We start from the raw sequence: 14227 nt of genomic DNA, 5'->3' as shown, positions 1-14227 counted from the left end.
AGAATGTATTGAGTTCCTACCAGGTGCCTTCACAAGCATCTTTTATTGAATTCTCTCAGCTATACAACCATTCTTGGAAGTAGACATTATCATACCTATTTTGTAGATGAGTAAATAGAAGCTCAGAGAGGCTAAGTAACTTGCCGAAGGTCACCCAGTGAGAGAAGCGCACAGCCAAGAGTCAAATACTACTCTGTTTATCATACTTTCAGGCCCAAGCTAGTGTCTATCATTCCTTAGCAATGTTTTCTTAATAGACTGTTGATTATATGGAGGACAGAGGAAAGGGCAGTATTAAAATAAGTGAGACAATTATTTTCAAGAAGCCCAAGCTCTTTAACATCTAACACCACCATTCAAATCCCTACGTGTTTGATTATAAATAGTTCTCTTACTTATTAAATCTTGAAACAAACTGTGCTGAATATTCTCCAGTCATCCCTTCAGACACACCCTCCATTATTTTCCACCCTATTCCATGCTATGGGAGGCCTTTCTTGCCCTCTAGCTTTCTTGCCCTCTAGCTTTCTTGCCCTCTAGCTTTCTTGCCCTCTAGCTTTCTTGTAGGTTCAGTCAATGGACAGCACCCAGAAGATCAAAGGACAGAAAGCAAGTCAGGGTATTTATTCCCCTACCTTCCTACAAGTTGGCAGTGGCTTCATTCCTTTGATAAATCTCAAGCACCTTCCAGGCCACTTTATCCTAGAGCTGCAGTTCTCACCAGATTTCAGCAGAAACTGTCTACGTCTGTGCCTCCAGGCCTACACGGTGACAGTACTTTCTTACCACTGCTATCCCGGGGTGCTTCACCATCTCTTGTGAGTTTCCTTTAACCCAGCCTTTTATCAATAGTCCCTTCACTGAGTGCTATTCAATCAAGGCTCTTCAGGTGAGATCTTAGACTACTCACTTTAGATCTTTCCTCTTTTCTAAAATAAGCATTAATGCTATAAATTTTCCTCTCAGCACTGCTTTTGCTGTGTCCTACAAATTTGATATGAATTCTTTTATTCAGTTCAATGTTTTATTTCCCTTGAGGCATTCTTTTTCAATCACAGATTATTTAAAAGTGTGGTGGTTTAGTTTAAACTTGTTGGGAGATTTTTCTGTTATCTTTCTGATACTAGTTTTCTGTTCCATTTCTGGTCAAATACATTCTGCATGGTTTCAGTGCTTTTATATTTATTGAGGGTTGTTTCATGGCCCACATGTAGTTTATATTAGTATATGTACCATGAGCACTCAAAAACAATATGTATTGCGCTTCGTTAGGAGGAGTGTTCTATGTATCTCGTTTAGATTACTGGTCAGTGGTGATGATGAGTTCTGCATCCTTGCTGATTTTCTGTCAAGTTGCTCGGTCAGTTTTCAATTATAATGATGGATTTGTCCATTTTATGTCTTAGCGCTATCATTTTTGTTTTGCTTATTGTGCAGCTCTGTTGCTTTGGCGCCTCAGTTATCACCTGGTGAGGATGGGGCTCAGTCCCTTAGTCCATCTTTGTAGGTGGGAATAGGGTAGGACAGTAATTTTTTTCTGTACAGCAGCTGTTTACTAAAAGTTTTTTGTCTTGCTAGGCTGCCCTTTTCTAGTTTTTTGGGTAAAGAAAGCAGGCTTTTGTTGGGGCTCATTTTGCCTGGACCCATTGGTCATTTCATGTTGCCAGTTTCTTCGGCAGCCTGTCTGGGATGTGGGAAACAGAATAAACAAATACACAAAACCCAGGAGACTCACTGCCATGTTATTATTTGGGTCCTGAGGTCTCTAGTCAGTCTGCCTTTCACAGTATTCTTACATATTCTTTATATTTGTAACATAATACATTATAATAATGATTATCAGTTCAGTTCAGTCGCTCAGTCATGTCTGATTCCTTGCAATCCCATGAATTGCAGCACGCCAGGCCTCCTTGTCCATCACCAGCTCCCGGAGTTTACCCAAACCCATGTTCATTGAGTCGGTGATGCCATCCAACTGTCTCAATCTCTGTGGTCCCCTTCTCCTCCTGCCCCCAATCCTTCCCAGCATTAGGGTCTTTTCCAGTGAGTCAACTCTTCGCATGAGGTGGCCAAAGTATTGGAGTTTCAGCTTCAACATCAGACCTTCCAATGAACACCCAGGACTGATCTCCTTTAGGATGGACTGGTAGGATCTTCTTGCAGTCCAAGGGGCTCTCAAGAGTCTTCTCAAACACCACAGTTCAAAAGCATCAATTCTGTGGTGCTCAGCTTTCTTCACCGTCCAACTCTCACATCCAAACATGACCACTGGAAAAACCATAGCCTTGACTAGATGGACCTTTGTTGGCAAAGTAATGTCTCTGCTTTTTAATATGCTATCTAGGTTGGTCATAACCTTCCTTCCAAGGAGTAAGCGTCTTTTAATTTCATGGCTGCAATCACCATCAGCCGTGATTTTGGAGCCCCCCAAAATAAAGTCTGACACTGTTTCCACTGTTTCCCCATCTATCTCTCATGAAGTGATGGGACCAGATGCCATGATCTTAGTTTTCTGAACGCTGAGCTTTAAGCCAACTTTTTCACTCTCCTCTTTCACTTTCATCAAGAGGCTCTTTAGTTCTTCTTCACTTTCTGCCATAAACGTGGTGTCATCCACATATCTGAAGTTATTGATATTTCTCCCGGCAATCTTGATTCCAGCTTGTGTTTCTTCCAGCCCAGCGTTTCTCATGATGTACTCTACATTTAAGTTAAATAAGCAGGGTGACAATATACAGCCTTGACGTACTCCTTTTCCTATTTGGAACCAGTCTGTTGTTCCATGACCAGTTCTAACTGTTGCTTCCTGACCTGCATACATGCTTCTCAAGAGACAGGTCAGATGGTCTGGTATTCCCATCTCTTTCAGAATTTTCCACAGTTTATTGTGATCCACACAGTCAAAGGCTTTGGCATAGTCAATAAAGCAGAAGTAGATGTTCTTCTGGAACTCTCTTGCTTTTTCAATGATCCAGCATATGTTGGCAATTTGATCTCTGGTTCTTCTGCCTTTTCTAAAACCAGCTTGAACATCTGGAAGTTCCTGGTTCACGTATTGCTGAAGCCTGGCTTGGAGAATTTTGAGCATTACTTTACTAGCGTGTGAGATGAGTGCAACTGTGCGGTAGTTTGATCCTTCTTTGGCATTGCCTTTCTTTGGGATTGGAATGAAAACTGACCTTTTCCAGTCCTGTGGCCACTGCTGAGTTTTCCAGATTTGCTGGCATATTGAGTGCAGCACTTTCACAGCATCATCTTTCAGGATTTGAAATAGCTCAACTGAAATTCCATCACTTCCACTAGCTTTGTTCGTAGTGATGCTTTCTAAGGCCCACTTGACTTCACATTCCAGGATGTCTGGCTCTAGGTGAGTGATCACACCATCGTGATTATCTGGGTCGTGAAGATCTTTTTTGTACAGTTCTTCTGTGTATTCCTGCCACCTCTTCTTAATATCTTCTGCTTCTGTTAGGTCCATACCATTTCTGTCCTTTATCGAGCCCATCTTTGCATGAAATGTTCCCTTGATATCTCTAATTTTCTTGAAGAGATCTCTCATCTTTCCCATTCTGTTGTTTTCCTCTATTTCTTTGCATTGATCACTGAGGAAGGCTTTCTTATCTCTCCTTGCTATTCTTTGGAACTCTGCATTCAGATGGGAATATCTTTCCTTTTCTCCTTTGCTTTTTGCTTCTCTTCTTTTCCCAGCTATTTGTAAGGCCTCCTCAAACAGCCATTTTGCTTTTTTTGCATTTCTTTTTCATGGGGATGGTCTTGATCCCTGTCTCCTGTACAATGTCACGAACCTCTGTCCATAGTTCATCAGGCACTCTGTCTATCAGATCTAGTCATATATGTAATTTACAATATATGTAGTTAGTATTTATATAAATGTTAAATTACCTTATTTCTAGGGTTTTCAGTTATACTAAGCAGAAAGAATAGGACAAATCTGTCTATTCCATCTTCCCTGAAGCAGAAGTCTTCAGGTCAGGAGGTTTGAAACAGAAAATTTAATACAGGAAACTAGTTACAAAAGGCTGGATGAGCTGAAAAGCTAAACCGTGAATAAGGAGACCGCCCAAAGATCTGCAACAGCAGAAAGTGGCTTCTACCCTAGGACTCGTGGCACACACAGAGTGGGCGGTGTAATCAGAGCCTGAAAGTTGGAGCTGCCCAATGGGAGAATGGACCATAGAGGGGAAGGACTGTCTAGCAGAGAGTCTAAAGGAGCTGGAGACCAGTTATGGACTACCCCCAACCCGAGGAAGAGACAAGAGGGTGAAAAAATACATTGGCTTCCCCCCTCACATCTCTTCCTCAGTCCCCTTCCAGTGCCTCTCAATAGCCAAAACAGCTGGAAGCCACATGTCACAGGAAATGTTATTTACAGGAGTTAGAAATCTTGGACACTGAGTAGAGAAGGGTGAGGCAGGGAGCAAATATGGAGGCAAATAGATGCCTGGCACAAAGATGAATAATTATTTTAGAGCTGCCTTGGATCTGAAGTCAACCATCCTTAAGAGAAGTGTGTGCTAATGGCAAGAACACAGTAAATATCTCAGAAGCTAAAAGAATGTATTATTGGGTGGCCTGTGTGTATCTGGAGTAGGAGGAAAACCAGCTAACAAACCCTAAAACGTACAGATTATTTCCTTAAGATCCATCCACTTTACTCTGGCTATAATGTCGCAGCTTGAAAGATAACCACAAATATTTATTCTTGTGACTATGCTATCTTAAGACTCTGGTGTTCTGACAATTGGGGAAAAGTAAGCCCAAAGGTATTGCTGTGCCCACCTCAGTAATTCTTTTTTATTGGGCTAGAAGTCTTGTGATGTGTTTTTTGTTTTGTTTTTTCCATTCATTAGTGAAACTAACTACCTTCATGGTAGTTTCCATGCACCCAGATGATCTGAGTAGAAGCTGGCTATGTTCCCCTTTCAAATGGATACATGAACTTAAAAAGAGCACTAGAAAATGTTCTGTTTGAACAGGGAAAGGTTAACAAATAGATGTTCCATGCCTATGAGTAGATCAATCCACAGAGAAGACCAACAGATTTTAGACGGACAACTACCACCGCATCAGTGGTGTTAATTTGGTGACAATCCATGTGAAAAGTCTTAAAAAGGGTCTGGTAGAAAGTTTAATTCAGCAGAACCTATAAAGTTAACAATGAAGAATGATGAGTGGAAGAACTTAAGCCAAATGTTGTAAAGAATGCATTCAAAGAACCCATTTTAATGAACAACTACTGTATCCATCTAAATTCTTATCCTTTCACTATATTTTGAGAATATATTTCTAAACCTGGGAGACTAAATCAACATTTCTATACAATTATTTTATAGCTCAGACTTGTTGTTATACTTCTCTCAACAGTGTGTGTGTGTGGAAGGGTTATGTAAAAGAATTTATGTACAGGACAAATAAGCTATCTCTGTTCTCACAAATGAGTAATTGCCTTGACTGTTTTTCCCAATTAGTATAGCAACCTAGAGCTGACTATACTAGTGTTAGAAGACCAGCACATAAATTATCCTTCAACTGTCATTCAAAACAAATATCAAGACAGAACTAAATATCAGGCAGGGAGAAAAAAAGCACGGTATGCATGGTTTAATAATAACATACAAGGATAGCCAGCACAGTACTTGAATAAAATGGGGGTGACAAAAGTCAATTAAAATCTTGAGACAGTTTTTGAGATTTGGAATATTAATTAGCAAAAGCAACAACAGAATACTGGCATACACAGGCACACATTTTGAAATCTTGTTTGCAGTTCAAGAAGCCATTTTTTAAAGAGCACTTGAAAGACTGAAAAGATGCATCTAGAAAAGAAAGCAATTAAAATAAGAACTGGAAGACTTTAGGTCAGCCTGGCACATGCAATACAAAAGGATATGGTGGTCAGCAGGGCATACCAGGAAAACTACTAGGACAGCTATTTCTGCGGGACCCTGTAGTGTTTTTTTTCTTTTTTTCTGGCAAAAGCCACTTTAAAAACACAAATGTGAGAAAGTCCGTTACAAGCCTATAGTGTTGTGAAAGCATAAGTGAAAGAAAGGCCATTTCTGCTCTGGTTAAGCAAATCATATTTGTCCACAATAGTATTAGAGATGCCACAAACTGGGTAGTTTGCCTCTATTTCTGTGACAGGATGTCTACCCTGCAAAAATAAAAATAACTAACATCTTTCAAGAGCCTTCTTGTATACCAAGAACTACAGTAAGCTTCTAAATGCATTAGTCCTTCCAGAATGTAAACTACAGGAAGGCAGGGAAACTTGGTTGTTTTAAACATTATTGCACTCTTACATCCAGCACACAGTAGGAACTCAATATATATTTTATCAATAATGGTGTTTTTTTCAATAGTTGAATTTTTATGTGTTTATCACTTCTACAATCAGGAAAAAATAAATTGTGGTTTACTACCTCTTGATAGTCATGCCTTTGTGTAAGTCCCTCTCCTTGAGGGTAGGCTGGATCGGCTGGCTCACTTTTAACAAGAATACAACAAAAGTAATGGAATGTCACTTCTGAGATTAGCTTAGAAAATGACTGTGATTTCCATCTTGCCCTCTACTGCTCTTTGGCTTGCTTATTCTGATGCAAGCCAGCTGCCATGCTGTGAGTCACCCTACCAAAGGGTCCATGTGACAAGGAACTGAGGGAGACCCCTGGCCAACAGACAGTGAGGAAATGAGGCCATTAGTCCAGGGGCCCATGAGGAACTGGATTCTGTCACCAATGACATGAGAGAACTTGGAAGTAGACTCTCCAGCCTAAGTTGAGTCTAGAGATGACTGCAGTGCTGGGCATGAAATCTTGTGAGACCCTGAGCCACAGTTACCCACCCAATCCATCCCTGAATACCTGACACACAGAAACTATGAGATAAAAAGCACTTGTTTTGAGCTGATAAGAATGCGTAATTTATTACATAGCCATAGACAGCTAATACATAAATCTATAGAAAAACATCTTCTGTCACATTTTTCATTTTTTTCCCCCTAAGGCATTGTCATTATCTGCTTTCTGCTCTTCATGGAATTACTTCTGTCTCTCAAAAATTGACCTGGCAATGTGGTAACAGCTGCTCCTTCCATGACCAAAAGATGGAGGCTGTATTACAACTGAGCGTTTTCTTATTTTAATATGGTACCCTAGCATATTTACAAAGGGAGTTGTAAACAGTTCCTGGAAAATTATAATTAAATCAAAGTTTAGAAGCTACTTTAAAATCCATTAAGTTTATTCATTAAAACACTGTACATATCACAATGATACTAAGTGATAAAATTGATCTTCAGCCTCCTTCCTATTGAAGTTAAAATGGGTTCTCCCTCATGTAAACCCATGGCTGATTCATGTCAATGTATGGCAAAAACGACTACAATATTGTAAAGTAATTAGCCCCCAACTAAAAAAAAAAAAAAAAAAAAAAAAATGGGTTCTCCCTGTCTAGTTCCATTTATGGTATAATGACATCCATCTGTTTTCTTTCTAACAGCCAGACAACAGCTGTACAAGAGAGTCCTAAGGATTCACACTAATTCACCATTCCATTCTAAATATAGTTAACACCCTGTTGTCTGGCCCCCAAATTCCAATAATCTGTACACATTACAGCTTATACATTGTGCATTACCAATGTATAACCCCCTAAATACCATAATATACATCTAATATTAAAATGAAACCATAATAATTTAACCTTTGAAACTGGAAGGGTCTTATGAGTTGCCATTATGAATAGAAAATATTATTTTATTTCATTAATGTGGGTCTCTTATAATGTAGCTTTATCACAGGCATTTTGCTTATCTCCCCGGACTGTAGATATTCTGTTTTATCCCTCAGGGACTACCTGACATACAGTAGAAACTCAGAAATATATGCCTAATGATTTAATACATGAACTCCATCATCATATCTTCATTCAAAGATATTTCAGCATGGTCCTAGCTCTCAAGAATTGACAAGAAAGGGGAGGAAATACACAAATAACAATGATGTACTGAATAAAGCAGTAATAACTGCTTTGGGAAGTATTCAAAATGATATTAGGAATTTATTAAAAACACACAAATCCCTGGACCCCAGCCTCCAGGTGAATTTCTAATTTCATATGTGAGGAAGCTGCAAGCAAACTTTTCTTTTTTTTTTTTTTTCCTAATGCTTATTTATTTGTTTGGCTTCATTGTGGGATCTTCAATCTTTGTTATGGCATGTGGGCTCAAGTTCCCTGACCAGGGATCAAACCTGGGGCCCCTGCATTGGGAGGGTGGAGTCTTAGCCACTGGACCACCAGGGAAGTCCTAGCAAACTTTTTCTATAAAACAGCCATAGAGTAAGTATTTGAGGCTTTGCCGGCCATGTATTTCTGTTGCAGCTAATCAATGCTGCTACTCTAGTGTGAAAGTACCTGTAGACAACAGATAAGTGAACAAACATGGCATGTTCCAATAAAATATTATATGTAGACATTGAAATCTGAATTTCAGAAATTTTTCACATCATATTGTTCTTTAATTTTTTTTAACCATTAAAAAAATGTAATAACCATTCTTTGCTCCTGGACTATACAAAAACAGACAGCTGGCCATATTTGGCCTGCAGGCCATAGTGGCAAACCCTTGGCACAGATGAAAGAGCACAAACTCTGGCATCTTTGTGACCTAAGTTAGTATTCCAGCTCTGCGCCTTTCTAGCGGGGGACTTGGGCAAGCTACTCCCCCCATATGCACCTGTCTCTTCACCTGAGAGATGAGAGACTTCAGTAATATCTACTTTATCCATATGATGACAAGAAACTTGAAGACCAAAAAAAAATAAAAGAGGCTAAGAGGCCTGTCTGCTAAAACAACAACTGTGCTACTTGAATTATCATAGTAAACATGTTTTCTTTTAACATGCCAATCAGAGAACTAATTTGGACATGAGATTTAATTAAATGCAGTTGGCTGCATCACTAATAAACTCCTCTCTCTTCATCATATTCTATTACACAGTAGTCACTTCTTTTTGGCATTTGTTATTGTAATGTGATGAGACCTCACCATAGCGTGTCATGGAGTGCACCAGGCAGCATCTTTTATTTTTATATGACTAGGTTTTAATGGGATTTTACAATTTAGCTCTAGGATGTCTAGCTTGCCAAATCATTCAGCAAATGCTAAGGAAATTGTCTTAACTAGCATACTGCAAGTAAATGGTTCAATTTAATACATCATAAAAATAATAAAAAGAGGAAAATAAAATGGATAGAAAAAAAATCATTTTGGAGAAAAGCCTAGCTTCCTACTGAATTAAGATGTTAAGAAACAAAGTTTATCTTTTATTTCTTCCATTTATAGAGGGAGAAGCATTATAGCTACTGTGATCACGATTCCCTGCAAACCCCTCCCCTCCCAAAAGACACGTTCTTAGTTTAATTACATTTACTTTACACCAGGCCTGACAAGTAGTCAGTCATCCAGCCTCTTTTCACGATCTCTCCCTGATAAAGAAGAGTCTTAAAGGAATGCTTTAACTCAAGAAAATGAATATCTAAATAACAGAACGTTATGCATTAGACTACAAGCAAGTATGCAGTGGTGAGGGTAGTGAGACAGTACAGTTACAGGTAGAAAATAAGCCCACCTCTCTTATTTGCGGGACCCAGGGAAGGAGCACAAATGGAGAACACATAGCATGTTGAAATATTTAGAAATTATAAATCAACCAGCATCTCACCCAAAGTACTAGGCCCAATATACAGGATTCACCCTCCAGCCTGCATGTTAAAAGCCTGCTGGACTGTGTAAAAGCACAGATATACTGCACAAGACAGGAAGGAACCTAGACCTCGGTTCCCACCCTGGACTTCTGAGTGGTAACTGGACTTAAACACCATTAGAACTCATGATTGAGTTCAGCAAGGTCACAGGATACAAGATCAATGTGTAAAAATCAATGATATTTTGAGACACTAGCAATGAAAAACACAAAGCCAAAATTAAGAAAGCAATTCCATTCACAGTAGCATCAAAGATAAAATACTTAGACACAAACTTAATAAGTATGAAGTGTATGAAGTGTATACTCTTTGGAGAAGGCAATGGCACCCCACTCCAGTCCTCTTGCCTGGAAAATCCCATGGACGGAGGAGCCTGGTAGGCTGCAGTCCATGGGGTCGCTAAGAGTCGGACACGACTGAGCGACTTCACTTTCACTTTTCCCTTTCGTGCACTGGAGAAGGAAATGGCAACCCACTCCAGTATTCTTGCCTGGAGAATCCCAGGGACGGCGGAGCCTGGTGGGCTGCCGTCTATGGGGTCGCACAGAGTCGGACACGACTGAAGCGACTTAGCAGCAGCAGCAGCAGTATACTCTTTAGGAAACATTTTTGAAAGAAATTAAAGATGACCTAAATAAATGGAAAAGACAGTCTATATTCAAGTATTAGTAGAATAACTACTGTTAAGATAGTAATACTGTCTAACTTGAACAGAGTCAATGCAATCCATATCAAAATCTCAGCTGTCCTTTTTTGCAGAAATTGACAACTTTGTCCTACATTTCACATGGAAATGAAAGGAACTCAGAATAGCTAAACCAACTTTGAAAAAAGAAGAGCAAACTTGGAAGACTCAACTCTCAATTTCAAAACTAACTGTACAGCTGTAGTAATCAAGACAGTGGTAACAGATGGACAGATGTATAAATCAATAAAATAGACTTAAAAATCCACAAGTGTAACCTCAATTGATTTATGTTCAGTTGATTTTTCACAAGTGTGCCAAGACAATTCATTGGGGGATATACTTCTCTTCTCAACAAATGGTTTGGGGATATTCACAAAGTAAAGACGTTTAATCCCCACAATCTAGAAAATCTGACTCAAAATGGATCACAGAACTAAATATAAGAAATATACTATGAAACTTTTAGTAGAAAATACAGAAGTAAATCTTTATGGCTGTGTTAGGCAAAGCCCTCTGAGATATTATATCAAAAGCACAAACAACAGAAGAAAAAAACAGATAAATTAGACTTCATCAAAAATTAAGACCATTTGTGCTTCAAAGGACACCATCAAGAAAATGAAAAAAACATGGACTGAGAAAAAAATACTTGCAAATCATATTTCTGATAAAGGACTTGTGTTCAGAATATATAAAGAACGTTTACAAGTCAATAATTGAAAAGTAACCCAATTTAGAAATGGGCAAAGATTTTGAAGAGATGTTTCTCCCAAGAAGGTATACAAATGGCCAGAAGCATTTGGAAAAATGCCCAATATCATTATTCATTAGGGAAATACAAATCAAAGCCACAATGAGATACCATTTCATACCCACTAGAATGGCTATAACCAAAAGACAGAAGGAAGATAATGCTGGAACCCTTAAACATTTCTGGTGTGAATATAAAATAATGCAACCACCATGGAAAATATTTGGCACTTCCTCAAAAAGTTAAACATGGAGTTATCATGGGATGCAGAAATTCTACTCCAAGGAAGCCAAGAGAAGTAAAAATACATGGACACACAAAAACTTGTACATGAACGTTCACAGCAACATTATTCTTAATAGCTGAAAGGTGTAAACAACCCACGTGTCCATTAACTGAAGAATGGACAATGGAATATATGACAGTAAAAGGAGCGGCATACCTGTACGTGCTATGACATAGATGAGCCTTGAAAACATCGTGTTAAGTGAAAGCAGTAACAAGATACCATATACTGTATGATTCCTGAAACAGGCAAAGCTCTAAGGACAGATACTACATTAGAGACTGTCTACTGCTGAGGTGGTTGGGAGGAAATGGGGAGTGACCGCTAATAGATACAGGTTTTGTTTTGGTATGATGAAAATTTTCTAAAATTGATTGTTGTGATGGTTACACAACTGTGAATACACTAAAAACCACTGAATTGTACATTTTAAATGCATGAGTTGTATGATATGTGAATATATCTCAAAAAGTTGTTTTTAAAAAGTCCAAAATTATACCACCCAGTTATCTGAGGAACATGGTCTGTCTAGATACCTGCTTATTTATGTTTTAATTTGATCATCAGAAGTTTATGATTCCCCACTATGTACAAAGTATGAGACTAGGACTTTCTCTGGTCTTGCTCACCCCTGTCCCTAGTGTCTAGAACTGTGCCTAGCACAGAGACTGTGACTTTCTCCCAGACCTCACCTCCCACACTTGCAAGATTTCAGTCTTGCATCCTCAAAGGTCATTCTCTTCCTTAGTTGCCATACATTCAACTGTTTACTCGGCTTTCTTACAAGAGTGAAAAGAAAAAACAATCTTCGTGCCTGGATATTTGTCATATGTGGGATCATTTAAAATTCGGTTCTTCTCTTGCATGTGTCTAACTGTGGAACCAGCAGAAACTCTGGGGATGTCCACTACAGCACATGGACAAGGCAGTCAGACAGTTCCTGGACACTCAATAAACTTCTCTTTGTTTCTCAGAGAATGTGAAGGACTGGTAATGTGCTCCTCTCATTGGAAGGCTGAGCATCACCAAGTAGATTAGTTCACAAGACCCCCACACTACTCACCCAGGCCCGTGAGTGAAGATCTCAATGTTCTTTAACTTAAATCCAAAGACAATCTAACTGATCTAGGGTAGAAACCAGAAAACTTTTTCTTAAAGGGACAGACATCACACATTTTAAACTTGAGGGACACACATCTAGTCTGTGGCTGCTTTTTACTACAACACAACTTAAACAAATGGGCATGGCTGTGCTCCAATAAAATTTTATTTATAAAATCAAGCAAGGGCCCTAGAAGCCTAGTTTGCCAATTCTTGGTCTTGGGGATCTCTGCACTATCTTAAAACCAATACTTCTAATGTGACAAGGTACACAGGTTGAGAAATAATCTATAAACCACCTTGGTATTTTTCTCCTATCCTCCCTGGAGTGGAGGCAAGGCTTTGTACTTTGGAGAACTCAGAGCTGAAATCTTTGTTTTTAAAAACCTTCATATCACACAGCAATATAGTGATGTTTATAATAATAGCTGATATTTACTAAGTGCCAGGCACAATGGAAAGTAATCTTTAACACAAATTATCTCATCCTTACCACAACCTTATGCAGTAGGATTTATTATCATTTCCATTAGCTAGGAAACTGAGGCTTAGGAAGCTCCAAAGCAAAATAGCTCTGGAAAAAGTTAACAATTTCAGCCTGTGCAGAGCCTATGATTTTAACTACTACACATATTGGAATGTGAGAACCTCACTGTGGCACAGACACAGGTTTTCAAAAACTGAAGGGAAGGAAAGTAGCCTGATCCCTTAGATAGCTGGATCCTCCTAAAATCAGGGAAATGGAAGGGCTCATTGAAGATGAAGATGTCCCATATCCACACAAACCCACGGGTAAGCAAAAGCTTTGACGGAGTGAGTATACAAGGACTGAGCATCAAGCTTAATGGTATTGAAAGATGGTATGAAGTTCCAGTAGCTAAGTCTGGCATGGCAAAGGGGATGAGGGGTATCTTCAGAGCTACCCTCCCTCAAATGAACCCAGGTTAGGGAGAAATAGAATAGTCACTACTAACTGGCGGAGAAGGCAATGGCATCCCACTCCAGTACTCTTGCCTGGAAAATCCCATGGACAGAGGAGCCTGGTAGGCTGCAGTCCATGGGGTCGCGAAGAGTCGGACATGACTGAGCGGCTTCACTTTCACTTTTCACTTTCACGCATTGGAGAATGAAATGGCAACCCACTCCAGTGTTCTTGCCTGGAGAGTCCCAGGGACGGCGGAGCCTGGTGGGCTGCCATCTATGGGGTCGCACAGAGTCGGACACGACTGAAGTGACTTAGCAGCTACTAACTGGTTTTACTGGACACTCAAGTGCCTGGGACCATTTTCCAGCCCTGAGAAGAGGGCTGAAAACAATGCTGATTAGACATCATGCCAACTAGATTGCTGAGGTCTGAGTTAGACCCAGTTTAGTTGGGCAAACTACAGAAATATGTTTCCTTATAATGAAGGATCACAGAACAAATGCACACTGCAAAGTTGGGGGTCATGAAGAGGAATGATAAAGAGATGCTATCTGGTGACTGAACAAAAGGTAGAAGGTTTAAGTTTCTTACATGAAGGAGTTGAGCAGGTCACTGGAGGAATTAGCTTTGAGAGATGAGGTAAGGAGGTGATGTGAATAACCTATTTCAATCTTCATTAATCATACC

The 14227-nt window shown here is 39.4% G+C and overlaps 1 protein-coding gene and 1 long non-coding RNA gene across 2 annotated transcripts in view; one reads left to right on the top strand and one right to left on the bottom strand.

Annotated features, from left to right (window-relative positions):
- Window positions 1-12492, top strand: part of LOC145519838 (uncharacterized) — a 120872-nt gene extending 108380 nt beyond the window's left edge. The window contains exon 4 of the long non-coding RNA XR_014063954.1: window positions 10549-12492. This is a non-coding gene — a long non-coding RNA (uncharacterized LOC145519838). The remainder of the gene's footprint in view (window positions 1-10548) is intronic.
- The window catches only part of FHIT (fragile histidine triad diadenosine triphosphatase), a 1651033-nt gene that overhangs the window by 1596046 nt on the left and 40760 nt on the right, over window positions 1-14227 (bottom strand). The window lies entirely within an intron of this gene.

This window comes from Giraffa tippelskirchi, chromosome 9 (genome assembly GCF_054371585.1).
Source record: "Giraffa tippelskirchi isolate mGirTip1 chromosome 9, T2T-mGirTip1v1.2.pri, whole genome shotgun sequence".
Lineage (NCBI taxonomy): Eukaryota > Metazoa > Chordata > Mammalia > Artiodactyla > Giraffidae > Giraffa > Giraffa tippelskirchi.
This window is presented reverse-complemented; position numbering and strand designations above follow the sequence as displayed.